The sequence below is a fragment of the Syngnathoides biaculeatus genome, chromosome 12, assembly GCF_019802595.1.
Source record: "Syngnathoides biaculeatus isolate LvHL_M chromosome 12, ASM1980259v1, whole genome shotgun sequence".
Taxonomy (NCBI): Eukaryota; Metazoa; Chordata; class Actinopteri; order Syngnathiformes; family Syngnathidae; genus Syngnathoides; species Syngnathoides biaculeatus.
In genome coordinates, this window is record NC_084651.1 from 10,570,102 (window position 1) to 10,589,467 (window position 19,366).

The 19,366-nt window shown below is 43.6% G+C and overlaps 1 protein-coding gene and 1 pseudogene across 7 annotated transcripts in view; both read left to right on the plus strand.

Annotated features, from left to right (window-relative positions):
* Positions 1–19,366, plus strand: part of zmiz1a (zinc finger, MIZ-type containing 1a) — a 215,071-nt gene that overhangs the window by 54,327 nt on the left and 141,378 nt on the right. For 3 of the 7 annotated variants that reach the window (XM_061836927.1, XM_061836928.1, XM_061836925.1), the window contains exon 1: positions 1,509–2,137. The exons of 2 other annotated variants lie outside the window; for them this stretch is intronic. The gene's annotated coding sequence lies outside the window, so the exon portion shown is untranslated. Of the gene's footprint in view, positions 1–1,506; positions 2,138–19,366 lie in introns of those variants that run through there. 2 more of the 7 variants (XM_061836931.1, XM_061836930.1) reach the window with 2 other exon arrangements.
* On the plus strand, positions 4,726–4,844 carry LOC133510305 (5S ribosomal RNA; annotated as a pseudogene).

Genomic DNA, 19,366 nt, shown 5'->3' on the forward strand with positions numbered 1-19,366 from the left:
CCACGCAGGTACGGGTAGAACATACAAACGCCACACAGGCGAGTCCGGGATTGAACCCGGGACCTCAGAACTGTGAGGCCAACGCTTTATCAGCTGATCCACCGTGACGCCCACATCTATACAGTAACAGTTATTTTACACTGTATGCATAACCCCCCACCTACTGCATATACCCTCACATAAAGTACTTATTATATATATATATATATATATATATATATATATATATATATATATTTGTATAGTACTTTATATATTATATTATATTTGTCTACATACTCCTTTATAATGCACAAACTGCAGTTGCAGTAAAATAGTTTATGCAAATATATCCAACTGAACTCCCGAACATTTAGTGCAGTAAAACTCCAGGTACTCAATATTATTAGACGAGTTGAAGACTCCAAATTATCCACCGGTATGAACGCGAGTGTGGGTTTTTTTTGTTTTGCCTTTATGTGCGCTGCGATTTTTAAATTTAGCCGGGTTAGGCGCCGCATCGTGACCGCTAACCCGAGCGAATACAAGCGCGATAGATAATGGATGGGTGGATAATTACAATAACTATAATGACGTATGACAGAGATGCAATCGTAATTGTCCTGATACATAATCATTCTCATTAGTGGTAGTCCAAAGTATAACAGCATGTACTTGTCATTGCTTCCACACTCAATGACCACAATAGTGAATCTGTAATTCACAAGTTTTCTGTGTTGAAATGAACCACTTAAATAAATGGACTTGTAATCAATGAATGCGCTTCACTATTCTTATTTTTGAGATGCACCTGTATTTGTTTCTTGTAATAGAAGAAGCGTGTTGCGGCCACATGTTAATTATCTGTAAATTTCTCCGTTATAGACGTTTTTTTAAAAATATAAATTGTTCTCAAATGAGTCCAATGCGCATTTAAAAAGAAAAAGAAAATAAACCGCTGGGATAGGCTTCAGCCAACGTACACGGAAGCGTGTTGAGGCCACACGTTGAACTTCGGTAAACCTCTGTGTGACCGACTGTTTATTTTCTTTTTTTTTAAAATACGTATTGGACTCATTTGAGAACAATGCATATTAGAAAAACAGAAAGAGGTTTACCAAAGATTAACATGAGGCCGCAATACGCTTTGTGTACATTGGAGATGACTCCCTGTTGTTGTTCTTTTTTAAACGCATTGTTCTCATATGAGCCAACTTGGCATTTTAAATACTTCTTGGGTATTTGAGATTTAGAAGAATAATTCCTACTTGAAGTGAAACGATCGCTACACAGTCATGTGTATTTGGTTGGGCACCATCTGTCATGTTTAATTGCCGAAATCCGTCGCTCTTTTCCGGTCTTTTCAGCTGGTATTCCATAGATTGATCTCTTTGAATATCTGTCTTGTCTATTGTAACAACCAACAGCAAAAGAAGTCTCAGGCATTGTGAATATTCTGCTCCCTTTCAATGACCCCCCCCCCCCCCCAACACACTGTCGAGCAGCTCTTTTTGACCAGCAATATGGCGCCGTGAAAATTGTGACGCCACGTGCACGAGCGCTATACTGTAATACTGAAATTCAAAATTAGCATGAAACAGTTGAATTAGTACAAAACAAGGTGCGTGCTGTGAAAATCGAAAAAAAACCATATGTAGAGTAATTAAAGTCAGATATAAGTGTTAGTAGTTAAGATATAGTAATTAAAATCGTAATCGTAATCGTAATGAGCGACATCACGTTGTTTCGTTTGTATGGCCGGGAAACCACTCCCACTCCCACTCCTCCCAGGAGAGGCGGTCGTCGACGGGCTCGCGAAGGCAGGCAGGCAGGCAGGCAGGCAGGCAGGCAGACAGACTCCTCCTGGTGGCGGTGTTGGGGGGTGTGGAAGAGGGAAGTCCGGCTCGCATTTTCCTCCTCACCGGCGAGCCCGGTCCTCTCCTCGGCGGTGGTAACAGAATAGCGCCGTGTAATCTGACACTTCAACTTGCCGTGCTCCACGGTAGTTGATTCAGTCACTCAGTTGCGCCGTGGGCTCGGTGGAGCAGCTCGAGAGAGGGAAAACAACAGAACAACAGAAAGCAGCAGCACCACGCGGAGGCTTTTTTATTTCAGCGACGCGGAGGAGGACTCGCCTTTGGGAACCCCAGAGCTAGAAGTAAGTTTGTCGCCTTGTTCCGGAGCTCGTAGCGCCGCTTTGCACGCTCACGCTGGCCGGGTAGTACCTGCTAACAATAGGCTGACCTCCTCGGAACCTTTAAGCGGGTGAAGTCGTGTCACAAGATGGGCAGGCCGGGCCGGCTTGTGCTTCCCGTCGCTTGCCGGTGCTTCTTATCCGAAACGGGAAGGCGGCGAGTCGGGTTGTCGGCGGCGTGGGTTGTCACCTCTGGACATCCGCGGACCGCCGCATGGACGCCGGCTGCCCGGCTCCGACGTCGCGGCGCCGCCGAGCGCCTAGCGCGGGTTGCGTCCGGCCGGCCGGCCGGCCCCGCTGCCCGAACCGGCAGCTGTTGGCCGAGGCTTGTTGCTAGTAAAGCGGGAATTGTTTGTTAGACAAGGCTGCGTTTGTATCCACGACATCTGGTCTAATGTCATTAACTGTCGTTGGGCAATAATAATAATAATAATAATACAGCATCGCCTTGGGGGTGCATCCACTTGATACACCTTTAACGCGACCTCCGCCAAGACTGAATTATCCCGCTCAGCACCACATTGAACACCTTCATACATAGATAGATATGAAAAAAAAAAAAAAAAAAACCATACAACTATTCCATTAACGACAAAGTTCTCATAATATTGTATGCGGTTTGCTGCTGCTCTTTTAACTAGACTGAAGTGGTCCTTGTTCCAGTTTTCAAGGGGATTCTTTGAACTAACAAACGACAAAACAAACATGTTGTCTGAAGCTACAGGCGCTTGAATTCACAGTTGACTTCCAATTCAATTAGTTTTTGCTCAACCAGCAGTATCGAGTCCGTAAAGCTGTTATTTGACTTAATGTGTCACTTTTGTACAGCGAAAGTCATGTTACACTTTTTAAGAAATATAAGACCAACAAACTGACTGAGAGGCAGATGCCCATTACAGCCTTTTCGATCTGTTTTGGATTGCAGGTTGAAATTGACGAGATTCTGCAATGCATACACTTATTTTTTACAGAACAGCCATTGTTAAATGAATAGCATTGCAATTGCAAGCTGTCATTTTAGGATATTTAGGAGACTTTCCTTGCCCACAGGCGACTTCAGTTTTGCCTTGAAAAGGTTTGAAGACTCTTCAGAGTCTATAAATAAGAGGGGAAAAAAACAAACATTGGTGGTTGGCATTACAGTCTGTGTGTTAATTCACTGAGAAATGAAGAAATCCTTGATCCCTTTATGCACAGCTGCAGCGAGAATCTGCGGGTTCTTCCTTGGCCCGTGCCCCACCTCTAGTTTTCTGAAAGTCCCTTAAGTACTTTTTGTGTGTGTGTGTGTGTGCCATCATGGTAACAAACAAACAGCGGCGAAAACATAATCTCCTTGGCAGCATTAATAATAATGGAAATGACACAATGCACAGGTGTGAGCGTAAGATCTGTGCACAACATGTTGGTGCACATGTGGAGAAACACCTGGACGCTTTGACGCTGAATCATTGAACTAGCAGCAGAGGCAAGGAAAAGGCGCATTTGTCCAAGCTGTTGGAGTCCCTCAGCCTTAAGTCTGCAGGATCCTCCCCATTAAATTCCTCTGTCTGGATGTGAGGCCAGCCGGGGGAGAGCGCGAGTGCATTGGAGGAGGAGGAGGAAGGGAGGGAGGGAGGGGGGGGCGTTTTATTCATTCCTATTCGAGGACGTCTTAACGGGGTCAGAAAGAACCTTGGCGTGCAATTAGAGCACGGCGTCCTCGATAAAACACCTTTTTCTGGCAGGGTGTCAAACCTAAGCGCAACAACCGGCAACTGTTTTTGAGGTTTTGTTGTTGCGGCGGCGTTGCGCCGGATTGCAGGTGTGCAATCCCCGCTTCTTGGAAGAGTGTGTAAACAGCTTTTTTTTTTAATTTTTTTGGAGGGAAGGAAAACAGGGAGAGGGGGTGGTGGTGGTGGTCTTGCACCCGCCAGTGTTAGTAATTGATGATGTAATGAATTTGTTTCAGCAGCAACACTTGTCAGCCGCAGCACGTTGATGAGCTCTCTTTTTTTTTTCTTCTTCAGTTCCTTGTTTTGTCCTTTCATTTCAAGCTCTAGCGACATGAAGTCATGGAGAGGCTGCATGCTCGCTCCGAGCAGGTTACCTGATAAATGGCGCAGGAAAGAGGGCAAGGAATTAAAGCCATCTGCAACTGTTAGAAACTTGGACGTGCGTGTGTTTATGGGTGCGCTTTCTTTCCTTCTGTTGTCCCTCTTGGGGCCTCTCGCCAGCCAGCCAGGCTGTGAGGCAAGACAGAAGAGTGCCTGATTCACTGAGCCAGGCGAAAGCCTTCTCAACACTCCCACTAGATCACATTTTGGGGGTCTTCGAGGTCTGTTTAAACACGGCGCGGCGTGCTAATGGGTTTATGGCCATTGGGGGAGCGCCGATCCCTCTGAAAGTAGAAGTTTAAGCGTCGGAAAGAGTGAAACCCGACTACTCTGTGTCCTTGGTTTACAATAGGACAGACAAATCAGATTTCAAAGTTACAAACGGCATGCTCAGTTAACCGCTCAACTTACTGTTTTTAAATCTATGATCTAGAAGTGGTTATTATTGTAGATATTTGCGCTTACGGCCAAGCTACCCTGAGAACGCCCGATCTCGTCAGATCTCGGAAGCTAAGCGGGTTTGGCCCTGGTTAGTACTTGGATGGGAAACCGCCTGGGAATACCGGCTGCTGGAAGCTTCTCTCCCCAGCTAAAATGCAGAGGGGTTGCGTCAGGAAGGGGATCTGGCGTAAAACTGTGCCAAATAAATGTGCGTTCATCTGAGATGACATGCTGTGGCGACCCCGAACGGGACAAGCCGAAAGGAAAAGAAGATTTTAGATATTTGCTACAATTGTGACATTTTGAGGTCACAAGACAATTTACGAGTTTGCGCAGCAGGGTAAGAATAAAAAAAAAAAAAGCCATGATTCGCCATGCTTGATTTATTTTTTTTTTTTTATGGCTTAGATGTTTTTCATAAAATTATTTACTGCAATTGTGACTGCTATATCTTAGCTTATTGATAAACTACGGCTTGTGCTGACCCGAGAACAAAATTCTGCTCATGTCATAGCTGTAGGAACGAAATTCTTCATAAACCAAGCATTGCCTTTCACGCAGAGATCTGAGCCGTAACGAGAGTTGTATGGACCTGATTCCAAATTTGCAGTGTTCGATCTCTACTGGCACTGAAACATCATGCGTTCTTTCTCATTTTAATAACACACAATGAAGTAGCCTTGCTTGTCTGCGAAGCAAAGAACAATTAAGAAGATCAGCAGCGAAAACAATTTGGTTTTGTAATTAAATGACCAATTTAGCACGCAGCTCAAGAGCATGTTGTTGCGTGTGAGCGTGGGTTGTGTGTTTGTGTGCGTGTGGTAATTGTTTAAACGTCAAGTGTCATCACTATAGACATTCTAAAATAGATATTGAAATGAAAAATATGTACAACATTATTCACTTCATTGTCCATATGGAAAAAAATAAATATGAGCGGAGAGCGCGTCATCCATACGCAAAGTTGTTGAAGTGTCATGCGATATTCAAGTGGTCGCCAGCCATATTGGCTGTATCTTCTGTCCGTGACATCACCCCGGACATTCTCCAGTGAAAATATGCTGTTGCCCCTACCGTGGGAGATGAACACGCCCCTTCTGACACGGAAGCTCTTTTTGACGAAGAGAACATCTCACAATTGAGTGAAGTGTCCGGGGCAATATTATCCTGTTGTTTGAGCCATATTTAGATGATATGCGGATTACTTCTAACTAACAAACTGTATGTATGAGCCAGTTCGGCCGAAGCTGTGCTCGTCCGCGAGGCACGACGTGGAAACCTTCGCCGGTGAGCCCGACGTGGAAGCCGTCAGATGCAGACATCGACACATTTAGCACCCCTGTCATACGTACGTGGATCTTCTGTTCCATTATGAGAGACCAATTACGTGGTCCCCCCCAAACTATTATTATTTTTAATAGCTGTAAACGCACCTACGTCTCTTTTGGAACCCACGAAGCACTCGTCCTTTGCACCCGTGCAATCCATTTTTCACAACGAATCGGGTCTCTTGCAAACTTATGAAGGGTAAATCCATCCTCCCGAGTGTTCGAGCAATGTCCAGCAATGCAACGACCCGGCATTTTGGCTAACACGAAGGAATAACGAGCTATTTTCCCGCAGGTAAAACTAATAGAAACAAACGAGTCCACTACTACCTCCAGTGTTACTTCCTGCTTCTTGTCGAAAACAAGTCCCTCTAGAGGATTTTCATGGCGGGAGTTACAAAAAGCCATATATGTCAAAATCATGTTTGTGGTGGGGAAAAAATTGATGGGTCCATACCGACTGCTGTTTTTTCATTAATAATATTCTAAAAATCATCCATTTCATGACACTTGACCTTTAAGGCCTGGCAAAAGTTAATCAATGTTTTGTGTTTTTGTGTTTACTTGACATGCATTCTTGATTTTTGCTGTCAGGCTACTGTCAGATGTTTTTCCCCCTTTTTTAAGCCCCTCCCACTCGTGTGCCAGCCAACCTGTCTTGTGGCATTTTTCATCTTTCGTTCTCATTTGTATAACAGAGCGTTTTAAAAACTTTAGCAAATGAATGCTACAAAGGGACGTTTTCAGCTGGCAAAGGTTCACCGTGAGCCGAGGTTGTGCCCTCTGTGTCAGACGCGTTACTGCTACGTAAAGTCTGTTGTAATTCTAGCCATAAGGTTTACAGTTAAGCTGCCTTCAAGTGCAAGCTGAGTAATTGCGGGGTAAAGGATAACGCTGTAAATGAAGCGCTACTAACCACGCGGTGAAGTGAGCCAATTGTGGACCCACATGGGGAAAAGTCACATTTCTGTCCCCTTGAACATGACATCGAACTTCGTTTCATACTGTGTGCGTTTGTGTGTGCCTGTAGTCCCAGTGATAAAGCAACATTGTCTTCTCATGTCTCACAAGCTAAAACTTGAGTGTCCGCTGTGTGGAATGTGATTTCACCTCAAATATCCGTATGAACATGGTCTTTGTCAGCTGCTGGCGCCAACTGATCGAGTCTGAATCAGAGGGGCTTTGATGTAATCTCGCGAAATGATTCACACACATTTTTAAAAAAAAATTCTATTGGGGAAAGAGTGCTTACAAGCAACCTCATATAATCCAAGGTGGATGTAAACGTACGATATATGTCATTGACAATGTAGTGAAGAGCATTCTTTTATACGTTCTAATAACTGACAGCGGTGCGCTACAAGCACGATAACATACATTCTCTGGAAAAAGCTGTAAATCTCGAAATTTAAAATCAATAATCCTTGACTGTCTGCTTTTCCTTGAGATAGTGACAAGTGCTGTGGAAAATGGTTCGATGGACTTGTGACACAGGATAATGAATGGCTGTTTGCATTTGGAAACCCCTAATGGAAATAATGTGAACAGAAAAAGTACGTCCCGGGCTATTTGAACTGCGCAGGAATTGTTTTTAAGGAACATTTGAACATTCCAAAGAACCATAAAGCTATATGAACACATAAACAGCTGTCAGTAAAAGCAGCAAAACAGTCTTAAAAGTGAATAATGATAAATAACAAAGGTGTAATGTGTTGCTAATTCGTGTCACTGATGCACATCACTCGTTTTTTTTTTTTACATTCCTAAGTAAAGAAAAAAAAATCTTTCCTTTTGATAACAAATGACGGCGCGTATCGTGACGCGGGAGTCTTTGAATGTGAATCTGCTTGCTTCATGTTGTTATTCTAACATTCTGCGCACTGCTCTTTGAGGTTATTCCTTTCGGAGTTATTGCCTCCACACAAAACACAAAATTGTAAACCGTTATCTAATCATCCCAAAAGTGATACAGGTTCAAGCTGTTAATTGCCACTCTCAGCTGAATTTTACAGTCAAACTCAATGTAAAATATCGATAATTACACATTTTCTACATAAAATTACATACTGTGTCCTCTGTTAGCTTAATGCAACACAATGGGGAAACAACAACGGCTAACAATTAGCATCAATGTGGCAGTTATCTTCACCTAAATTGTTGCGCAACTCATGTAGACAGCAAAAATAACAATATGGGTATTAATTTCCTTGATCCTTTGTGAAGAACGACCAATATTACTGCCGTACTGACAAGCCGGTGGAGGAGTTGAGTCTAAAGTACTGTTCTGTTATACTGCCCCGTCTTAGAACAGGGTGTTTACAGCAGGTGAACAGCATTGTTTTTAATTCTATTTAATTGTCAGTACCGTATGTTTTTGTTTAAATTATGCCATTACAGAGTGTTGTTTTCCATGTTTTTATTTTAATTATTTAATTGGCGGGTAGGTTGTAACAGTAATGGCATTTCCATGAATTATAATGGGCAATGGTGATTTTAGGTATTTTTTTTTTTTTAGTTACTATTTTGGTCAGGGAAGGAATTAAACTCCGAAGGTTTTACTATATCCGTAAAAAAAGATTTGTATATTTCCTCATGTCTGTATTGCAGTGCTTCTTATATCTGCAGCATTTCTTTTCTCCTACGTGTGTTCTTGTTGTTTGATATGTGGAAAACAGGCGAACCGTCAACTCGCATCCACCTTCTCCCTTCACCCTTGACTTCCCCCAACATCATGTGTATGTGTGTGGGTGGGGTGCAGGGGATGGGGGGGGGGAACACACACGCAGTCGCGTAAGTGCTTTTCTGAGACTACCGAGTGAGACAGAGTGCGGAGAGAAGTCGCTCACCCATCCTGTCACCAGCTCATGCATGTTTGATTCGATGTTCTTTGAGAAACGAGCGCACGGGACGACACAATGACCACATCCTGTTCCCGTCCGCCGAGAGAGGCCGGGGCCCTTGAATCATAAATGACAAGCCGGGCCTCACCGGGAACAATGCGAGAGTCGGAGGAACAAAATGTTCTGTCTTTCCTCCTGGACTCAATATTTCTCAGCATCATGAGCAATTACACTCACTCTCTTTCCACCAGTGCCGGTCGGATCTTCGGTTGTGTTGGAGAGACAAGAGAAGCCATCTCGTGTGTGTCTGAGTGAGTGGCATTGGCGTGTCTGTTTGCGTTCGTAAATCCCGTTTAAGATAAACAAACTCATTGTCCTCATCCTCCAACTGCGCCTTCCGAGCCGCCATCCCTCTCCTCCTCCCTCCTGCTCTTTTTTTTTCCGAAGTACAGTCAGTAATTAGTCGCCTCTTCACGCTGGGTCAGTAGGTTTACGGTTTCAGCCGGCGGTCGGCTGCATTTGCCGTGTACCGTCCAATACAGGAGCGTGCCCGGAAGCGGTTCTCACACCTTTCAAAGCATCCCACGTTGGTCCATTTGCCAGGCAGCCTCATGAGACTGTGCTGGGACTGACTTCCTTGACGCTTACCTGATGGTTGAGCGCTTGCCAAGCGCTACTCCAGGCAGCAGACGGTCCCGTCTTTAAAGCAAATTACAGGTCTGAGTTCACAGAAGAAATCCCGAACAAGGCATCGTATAGTTCACGGATCATCAAAGGATGGATTCTGGTCAGGATTCGGTCTTCAACCTACCTAACTGATGCAACTTCTTTGTTGGTAGTATAGTGAAGAAAACCAGTATTTGAACATCCTGCTATATTGCAAGTTCTCCCACTTAGAAATCAAGGAGGGGTCTGAAATTTTCATGGTAGGTGCATGTCCGCTGTGAGAGAGATAATCTACAAAGAAAAATCCAGAAATCACAATGTTTTTAACGATTTATTTGTGTGATACAGCTGCAAATAATCACCTGAGAAAACCAATGTTAATATTTGGTACAGTCACCTTTGTTTGCAATTACAGAGGTCAAACGTTTCTTGTCGTTGTACACCAGGTTTGGACACACTGCAGGAGGGATTTTGGCCCACTCCTCCACACAGATCTTCTCTAGATCAGACATGTTTCTGGGCTGTTGCTGAGAAACACAGAGTTTCAGCAGATTTTCTATTGGCTTTAGGTCTGGAGACTGGCTAGGCCACGCCAGAACCTTGATATGCTTCTTACGGAGCCACTCCTTGGTTTTCCTTGCTGTGTGCTTTGGGTCATTGTCATGTTGAAAGACCCAACCGCGACCCATCTTCAATGCTATGACTGAGGGAAAGAGGATGTTCCCCAAAATCTCACAATACATGGCCCCGGTCATCTTCTCCTTAATACAGTGCAGTCGTCCTGTCCCATGTGCAGAAAAACACCCCCAAAGCATGATGCTTCCACCCCATGCTTCACAGTTGGGATGGTGTTCTTGGGATGGAACTCATCATCCGTCTTCCTCCAAACACGTTTAGTGGAATTATGACTAGGCGCTTGGCAATTTCTCCGTAGCCCTTTCCAGCCGTGTGGAGTTGTACAATTTTGTCTCTGGTGTCTTTGAACAGCTCTTTGGTCTTGTTACAAGTTTCAGTCTTGCTGATTGTATGGTGTGGACAGGTGTCTTTATGCAGCTAACGACCTCAGACAAGTGCATCTGATTCAGGATAATACATGGAGTGGAGGTGGACTTTTAAAGGCACACTAACAGGTCTTTGAGGGTCAGAATTCTAGCTGATAGGCAGGTGGTCAAATACTTATTTGCAGCTGTATCACACAAATTGTTAAAAAATCATACATTGTGATTTCTGGATTTTTCTTTTTCGATTATCTCTCTCAGCGTGGACATGCACCCATGATGAAGATTTCAGACCCCTCCATGATTTCTAAGTGGGAGAATTTGCAATATAGCAGGGTGTTCAAATACTTATTTTCTTCACTGTATTTAAGCGCAGAGTAAATGCAAAGCTTTGGAACTCCCCTAACTTGACACAACTCAGGCAATCAAATTATTTATGAAGCAATTTGCAAGTAGGGAGTAAGGCAGGTAAGGGTTGAGGAATCCAAGGAAGTCAGTTTGACTTTTATTGCACATTGTAACGCTTGCTACATGACACAATTTAATCAAATTGTACAACATATAAAGAGAATTTCCAGTGCCACAAGTACGTATGCGAGCAAAGCGGCTAAGAAAAATGTCTCACTGGTCCTAAATGTATTCACAGAAGAAATGTTGAGGTCAACTGCGTGACACGACATTGAAATGATTTATTTAGGGCGGGTTTGCAATGTTTGAATGTTTGAGTGCGAGGCGGGCAAAGGGTGAGGAGAAAAGTCCAAGGACGAACGTTAGTCTGTTCTGTGCTTGGGAACTTTTATTATACATGAGACAATTCAATCAATTTGTTTATAAAGATATTTTTGAATGGCGTTATTGGGTATATACTAGCAGTGGGGCGCATCTTTGTCCATATGTAGTACGGATGAACTCAGGAAATACACAGATCAATTTTGTGCTTTATAACGCTAACATGGCTCAAATCAGCCAATCAAATTGTTTATCAAGAGATTTTTTTTTTTTTTGGGATTGGAACAAGTTGTGCTAGTCAGACAAGATGCGAAAAGAGAGAGAGATGTTCAAAGAAGAAAGTATATTCTGGTACTATATGTACGGCCTGGGAAAACACACAGACCGGTTGTTGTTTGTAACCCCTCCGTCGCACCACTGAGCCCAATTGTTTACAAAGATATTTGCAAGACGAGAGAGTTGGAATGCAAAGAGTTACAAGTCCACACAAACAGATCGTATAAAGCTTTTTGGTTGTTCATATCAGTTTTTTTTTTGGGGGGGGGAAGTAGCTGAAATGATTTCGTCAGTGTAGTTTATCCAAAAAGAATAGTGCATTCATGATTTGATTTTGGGTTTCTAAACACTCGCCTGTCTGTGTGAGCTCCGAGCCGGCTGGTTTCGTGGCTGAGGTTTGCGTGGGAGCGGCGGAGTGATGGCGAAGATTCTCTGAAGGCGTGTCCAACATCGCCTCTGGGGATACATACTTAGTTGTTTTATGACAAGGAAAATTAGGCGGGATTTACTAATGCAAAAGGACAGCATTTATTCCTCGCCGACGGGGAGTCATGCAATCGCTCCTCTCGTATTGTGCCAAAGCTTTCACATGGCTGGAATTTTGCTCAATATTGAACAGTAGTTTTCATTTTCTTGGCAGAGGTTCGCAGACAAAATGGTTATTTTTGTTTCATGGACCCATTGATGAAGAGACAGTTTTACAAACGGTACCCTATTAGTCCCTGGGCACGTCATCCAGGAAACAAATCAACACCTCCAGCCAACCAACATCTTTTCCCATAAAGAAAAAAAAAAACAGGGAGTCAGTTGATGCGTTAACTAGTTAACTGAATCCATTTTAACTAATAAAAAATGTGAACGAAATCAGCAACACCGAAGCAACTGAACAGTGTCTTCCACGTAGTCCCACTAACCTCCATTTCCAAGATACATTGTAATATTTGTTCCATGAAATTCTATTAATGTACTCTCAAAAGTCTGTTCCCATCATTTCGTAGTGTTTCTCCAGGCTGGACTGCTTCAGTTACATTTTTTTTTTAATCCTCTATGTGTTGCCATGTCAACTGAATCTGCCGGCCCATGTAATTTAAACTATATTAGGACAGTTCGTTTAAACAAAACAAAGATTTAAAATTCATCCTGACAGGACCAGAGTCCTGGCCCCCGAGGAAGTATTTATATTTCCTGTCCCCTGATTGGTTGGTCAGAACTAACGCTGTTATAGTCAAAAATGATAAGCAAAACGCGTGCGCACAATGCATTAAATCAGCAATTCTGAGTTTCCACTGATTACCGTAATTTCCGCACTATAAGGTGCACCTTCAATGAAGGGCCTATTTTAAGTATTTTTTCATATATAAGGGGCAGTGTTGGCTTTTGAGAAAATTAAAGGCTTTTATGTGCACCTTATAGTGCGAAAAATATGATAAATGTTTTATCTCTTTTGTTATACTATTGGATAAATGTTGATTCTTTATTTTTTCGAAATGACGTATCTGGCAGAGTTTCGTGCTGTTATATTGTTTTCTTGCCCAGTGCTGTTGCTTTCTATAATTTGGTGGTGGATTAAGTCTGCTAAAGCAAGTACCAAGTGATGTAACTGAATATACCGCTAACCTTGTTTTATAGTATTCAAACATGTCATCTTTACATTATATAAATAAATCCCTCCTCCTCCTCGATGCCTCAGTGCATCTGCAGTTGAGTAAATTAGCGCACCAGCTCAGTTTTGAGTCACGCTGATGAAATGGTTTTGACTTAATATACAGTATTTGTTGTTGCGGTTGTACTTTAGAGTGGCATACATCAACTGTTTGAAATACATAACTTGTGATAGAAAACTCCATTACTGCGTGCCATGTGTTTGCATTTCCCCGCTCTGTGCCCTCCCCTCCGTTTTGACACTGGGGCTCGAGCCAAAGCGCTTTCTCTGGGTTCTAAGGACCGACATCCCTTTCATTCTCCAGTCTGGGCGGCTCAGATAAAGGGGGCGTATTTTAAACTACAGTGCGGAGATGGGCAACTCGGAAGAAAGAAGGCCTGCTGGGAAGGGATAGTGAGAAGGTGAGTCAAGTAAAGGGGAAACAGATTTTGATTTCAAAGTCCTCTCTATTAGACTGCAGCACTTCCGATATATGCTTCAAAGTAGGCTAAAGCAGGGTACACAAATATCAACAATCGGGCCACATTTGAGCATTTTTTTCCCCGTCAAAGTGAGCGAAGATTTGATTCTCCCATGTTTCTGACACATTTTTTTATGCTAATTATCATTTGATACCGATCAGGCCCATCAGATAGATGAAAAGTCCAAGTTACCACTATCTGATTTAGCCAGAGCTTTAAAGGTCAAGTGTCATTAAATGGATGATTTTTAGTATGTTATTAATGAAAAAACGGCAGTCGGTATGGAAACATCTGGGTTTTTTTTCCCACCACAAAACATGATTTTGACATATGGCTTTTTGTAACTCCCACCGTGAAAATCCTCTTGAGGGATTTGTTTTCGACAACAAGCAGGAAGTGACGTTGGAGGCAGTAGCGCGCTCAAGCGGACTCGTTTCTTTCTATTAGTTTTACCTGCAGGAAGATAGCTCGTGTTAGCTAAGGTGCCGGCTCGTTGCATTGCTGGATATTGCTCGAACACTCTGGAGGATGGATTTACCCTTCATAAGTTTCCAAGAGACCCGGTTCGTCGTGAAAAATGGATTGCACGGGTGCAAAGGATGAGAGCTTCGTCGGTTCCAAATGACAGTTACTGGTCTATTCAGCTGCTAAAAAAAATAAATAATAGTTTGGGTGGGATCATGTAATTCGTCTCTCATAACGTAACAAAAGATGACGACGATGATGATGATACGTATGATCGCGGTGGGAAATGTCTATCTGCGTGTCGGATGGCTTCCGTGTTGGGCTCGGCGTCGAAGGCTTCCACGACATGCTCCCTGGCAAAGGCTTCCACGTCGTGCCTCGCGGATGAGCACGGCTTAGGCCAGGCTGGCTCATACATACTGTCTGGGAATCTCTTCTTAGTAATCCGCATGTCATTTAAATATGGCTTGAAACAGTCGGGTAATATTGCCCTGGACAGTTCACTCGATTGTGAGATGTTCTTTGAAAAGAGCTTCCGTGTCAGAAGGGGCGTGTTCGTCTCCCACGGTAGGGGCCACAGCGTGTTTTCAATGGCGAATGTCCCAGATGACGTCACGGACAGTAAATGCAGCTAATATGGCGACCACTTGGATGTTGGATGACACTTCTGCAACTTTGCGCATGGATGACGCGCTCTCTGCTCACATTTATTTTTCCGTATAGACATTGAAGTGAATAATGTTATATGTATTTTTCATTTCAATATCTATTTTAGAATGTTTATAGGGATGACACTTTACCTTTAAGGGTGGCAGCACAGAATGAATTTGAAAAAAGTAGTCCGGGGGCAGTCATTGATGGTGTAGTGGTACACACGCCTGACTTTAGTGAGGCCAGCGCGGGATCGATTCCCGCTCAGTGATGGTGTCGACAGTTGCCCTGCGACTGACTGGCGACCAGTTCAGTTCTGGATCTCCCCTGACCCTTGTGAGGATAAGCAGCTCGGATAATGGCTGGATGGATAGTTCGGGGGGCCTCACTGTGTTTAAAATTGAAAATCATTGCGTGTGGTTAACAGAATTGTCGATGTGAAATGAAACGCAACAGTAGCCAATCCGAAAGCGATTTGAAGCTCCCGCTTTTGCTGGATGCAAATAGCTGTGTCGTGTTTTTAATATCAGTCATTCATCCAAAGAAAAATGCCAAGAAGAAGCGTTTGCAAGCGCAATGTAGTTGCCAGATAAGATCACAGTTAGCCACGCTTTTCCCACGTCGTCTTCTCCTACTTGTGGATGTCTTGTGGCACCATGTTGCCTTTGACAGGTCAGTCTTCATATTATGACAGACATCTAGAGGAGGAGATGCATGAAGTGTGCTTTGGCACTCATCTTGAGTGCACCACATAATATCAAAGCAGTGAGCACACATGCTGTTGATCTTTTCCCTGGTCTTGTGTAGACTCACGTTTTAAAAATGGGTTAACATGTCACAAATCAGTATTTGTTGTATTGCAAGTGTTATCTGCACTAGTACCGCTGACTTGACCCATCTTTTTTGTTTACCTCCGTTGCGACTTAAGGGACGGTGCTTGTCGCCATTTTGTGGTAATGTCCCCACGCACGTGTCCTCCCGGCGAACCAAAGCTACGACGGAAGTCGTCGTTTATCACAGCTGTAATGAGAACAGGCTAATCATGTGCACTCTGGAGGGAGAGAAAGAGAGAGAGAGCGGCGGTCCACTGCCAGCGATCGGCCTCCAAACAATGTTCATTATTGTCCACGTCGGCTCACTAATTATCCGGCAAAACATTATCGACAAAAGGCTGGCTGTGTTTTATGATTTGAAAGGGTTATTGGGTGACCAGGCACAAATGCGTGCGGCAGGAAAGAGAATCAATTCTGCTCAGAATGCATTTGATGCGCCACCGATAGCTCCTTTTCATATCCCTGGAATCTAACTCAAAAGTATTGCACAGGCCAGGGGGTCCTCGGTTTACAGCAGCCTTGACATATGACATTTTGAACCACAAAGACACAGTTCTTTTGGCTCTTTTTCTTATATTTGCATTACATTTATGGCCTACAAGTGCTCTTGATGCATATATTTTCTGTAATTATGACATTTAGATAATAGGAATAGGAACAGCGTGGGATGAGCTACAGGGCGCAGCGGGATGAGAATCGGTCATCAAACAGCACAAGAAGCTACCGCTGGATGTTTGGTTGTTATATTCATGTCCTAGAAATATTTTTTTTTCCTAGCGATATTTACTTTAATCATGTCTAATACTGCAGCAGAGTAGGTTAATGACAAACTACGACATGTTTTGACTTCCGTACAGAGTCGTATTATCTTGCTTTTGTGACGTGAGGATGCCCTGGATGAGAATTATTGGCATGTTTGCACCACTCTGGATAAAATCGGGGGTGGGCAAATGATCTTCCAAAGGGGGCAGTGTGGAAAAGGTGTAACAGTTGTCGAGGGCCAGGTCGACATGCTAACGTTGTTATTTAAAAGAGCTGCTACTCTTGTCGATATAGTGTTTCTGGACTGCGGATGTGCCAGATGGCGGGCCAAATTTGCCTGGGTCTACTATGATTGGATTAAATCATTGTAACCATGTCAATGTTTTGCTCTGTTAAAATCTCAATGGCACGCGTGTCCGAATCACTGCCCTGCATCTTTGCCATTACTGGAGATGACATATATATTAGCTGGGTCTTCTTCTTCTTCTTTTCCTTTCGGCTTGTCCCGTTAGGGGTCGCCACAGCGTGTCATCTTTTTCCATCTAAGGCTATCTCGTGCATCTTCCTCCATCACACCCGCTCTGTCCTCATGTCCTCCCTCACAACACCCATCAACCTTTTCTATGGTCTTCCTCTCGCTCTTTTGCCTGCAGCTTCATCCTCAGCACCCTTCTACCAATATACTCACTCTCTCGCCTCTGGACATGTCCAAACCATCGAAGTCTGCTCTCTCTAACCCCGTCTCCAAAACATCCAACTTTGGCTGTGCCTCTAATTCGCTCATTTTTATTAATATCCATCCTGCTCACTCTGAGCGAAAACCTCAACATCTTCATTTCTCCCACCTCCAGTTCTGCTTCCTGTTGTTTCTTCAAGTCCACTGTCTCTAATCCATATCTCACCACTGTTTTATAAACTTTGCCCTTCATCCTAGCGGAGACTCTTCTGTCACATATATTAGCTGCTGGGTCTAATCCACATATTACACATCTCGGCCGTACTACATTTTCACGGCCATAACGTTCACTTATTTAGCCAGGAGGGAGCAGAATGGTAGCTGAACGGCATGTTTTGACAATGTCGAAAGAAACACTTTTCCCAGGGTCTGTCTCGTGTGCTATGAGAAGCAGGGGGTTAGGCAGTGAATGAAAGTTTATTGGGGGGGCAGTGTTGGGTTAACCTCACCACAGCGTATGCATCTCCTGGCAATATTCTGGAAGTAGGTGTGGCTGCTTAAACGGAGTTTGCATGGTGTCCTGTATATGTCTGCCCCAGAGAGCTCTGAAATATGCATTTGGGATGCAGACGGCATGCCTCCCCCCGTCCCCCTTCAGTTCATCCGCCCCGCCGTCCTTTTCGCTACCATGTCTGCATAACCATATCTCCCAGGATGACACATCACTTTGGATGTATTACAAAAACATGTCATTGGTTGATGTGTCAAGCCTGCAAGATTTCCGAAGGGAAATATCTTGATTCTTTTACATAGTGGTACAACATCCCGCAATCAGATAATTAGATGTCATGATATCAGTGCTGGCTTTTGGTGTGATGTACTCAAAACTACTGATGTATTTTTAACCCCTGTCGTGGCTTTCCACAAACCTCATTCGCAGATGAGCTCTCTCACTTCTGATACAAATCTGATATTCCCACACGGCTCGGCAAATTGCCAGGTCGCCTCTTCCGCCCCGGTTCCTCGATTGTGCCGTTGACACAGAACAGCGACACAGGAAAAAATTAAATTTGGACAGGCATTGTGAAAGAGGACAACCTCTGAGGTTGTTGCCTCTTTTACACAGAGGTCATGCAAATTTGCTGCACTAATGCTGTAACAGAAGACCCTGCACGAAGCCCCATTTGCCTTTTATACAGCCGCTCAGCTAATACTACCTCAGATGGTGGAATGATGCCTCCTTAGAAGGTGGAAAATTGCCTTGTTGATTTCAACTCCACATTCTGTGCAATTGCTGTTCACACAGAACAGCAACATGGGAAATACTGACTTTGACAGGCAGTGTGGAAGGGTGAATAAATACTCACTGTGTTGTCTTAAGTGCCTTTTACATTGCTTTTAACATTTTTTTCATGTTGTTGTTTTATACAAACAGTGCTGGCACAGAATGGGGGTTTGGGATGTATTCGACCTGGTAATTTTCTTCCTTCCAAGGTGGTATCAGCTGCTAGGATGTGCAAAAGACAAAGTTGACTCAGGGCCTAATGATGCAGCAATTTTGTGGAATCTCTATCTTGCCCCCTTTACACTGCCTATGAAAGCTGGGAAAGGTGCCTCTGTAATTTCTCGCCACTCATATCCAGTATCAAAATCGTAAAAGAGGTGGGGTTATGCCTGGGATGCTTGTATGTTGCTTCTTTTTTAATTCTTATGTCAATTTTCACAGCTTCTTCCTGTGTCGCTTTTCCGCATTGGTATAGAACGCCGTGGTAGGTCATCAAAGACGATGCTTCTTTTGCCCTATGTAGCCGTCTGACAAATGTTTTATACCTCATATCAGATACTCAGATGTGATTTTTCCGTTTATTGGTGGTCATTTTAAATTGCATTGATTTAAAAAAAACTAACAAAAAAAAAAACAATTCTCAGTTTTTCTGCAATATTCAGACTGTAATCTGTGCCACAATCCACACTTGTTCAAATCCCAGTCCGACTTTTGCAAGCGAGGTGGAAGATTAGATACACGTCTGTTGATTGGTCAAATGTGTTTCTCCTGACCAATGAAAACGCTTGTTGTATATGAGGCGGTTCATGGGGCCAAGTCAGCACGATGGCGGTGCTCGAGAGGAAAGACACCTCTCGAATGAAAGAAATTGATAGAGATGTCAAAAATAAGTTCCGATGGGACTAACAGGAAGTTACCACTCTGTTAAGCGACTTCATTCGTAAAGTCGATCGACCTGGTAAAGCATTGCGCACGTGGGGTCAGGATGCTATTGATTATGGCTCAAGAGGTTTCAAGGTGTGGGCA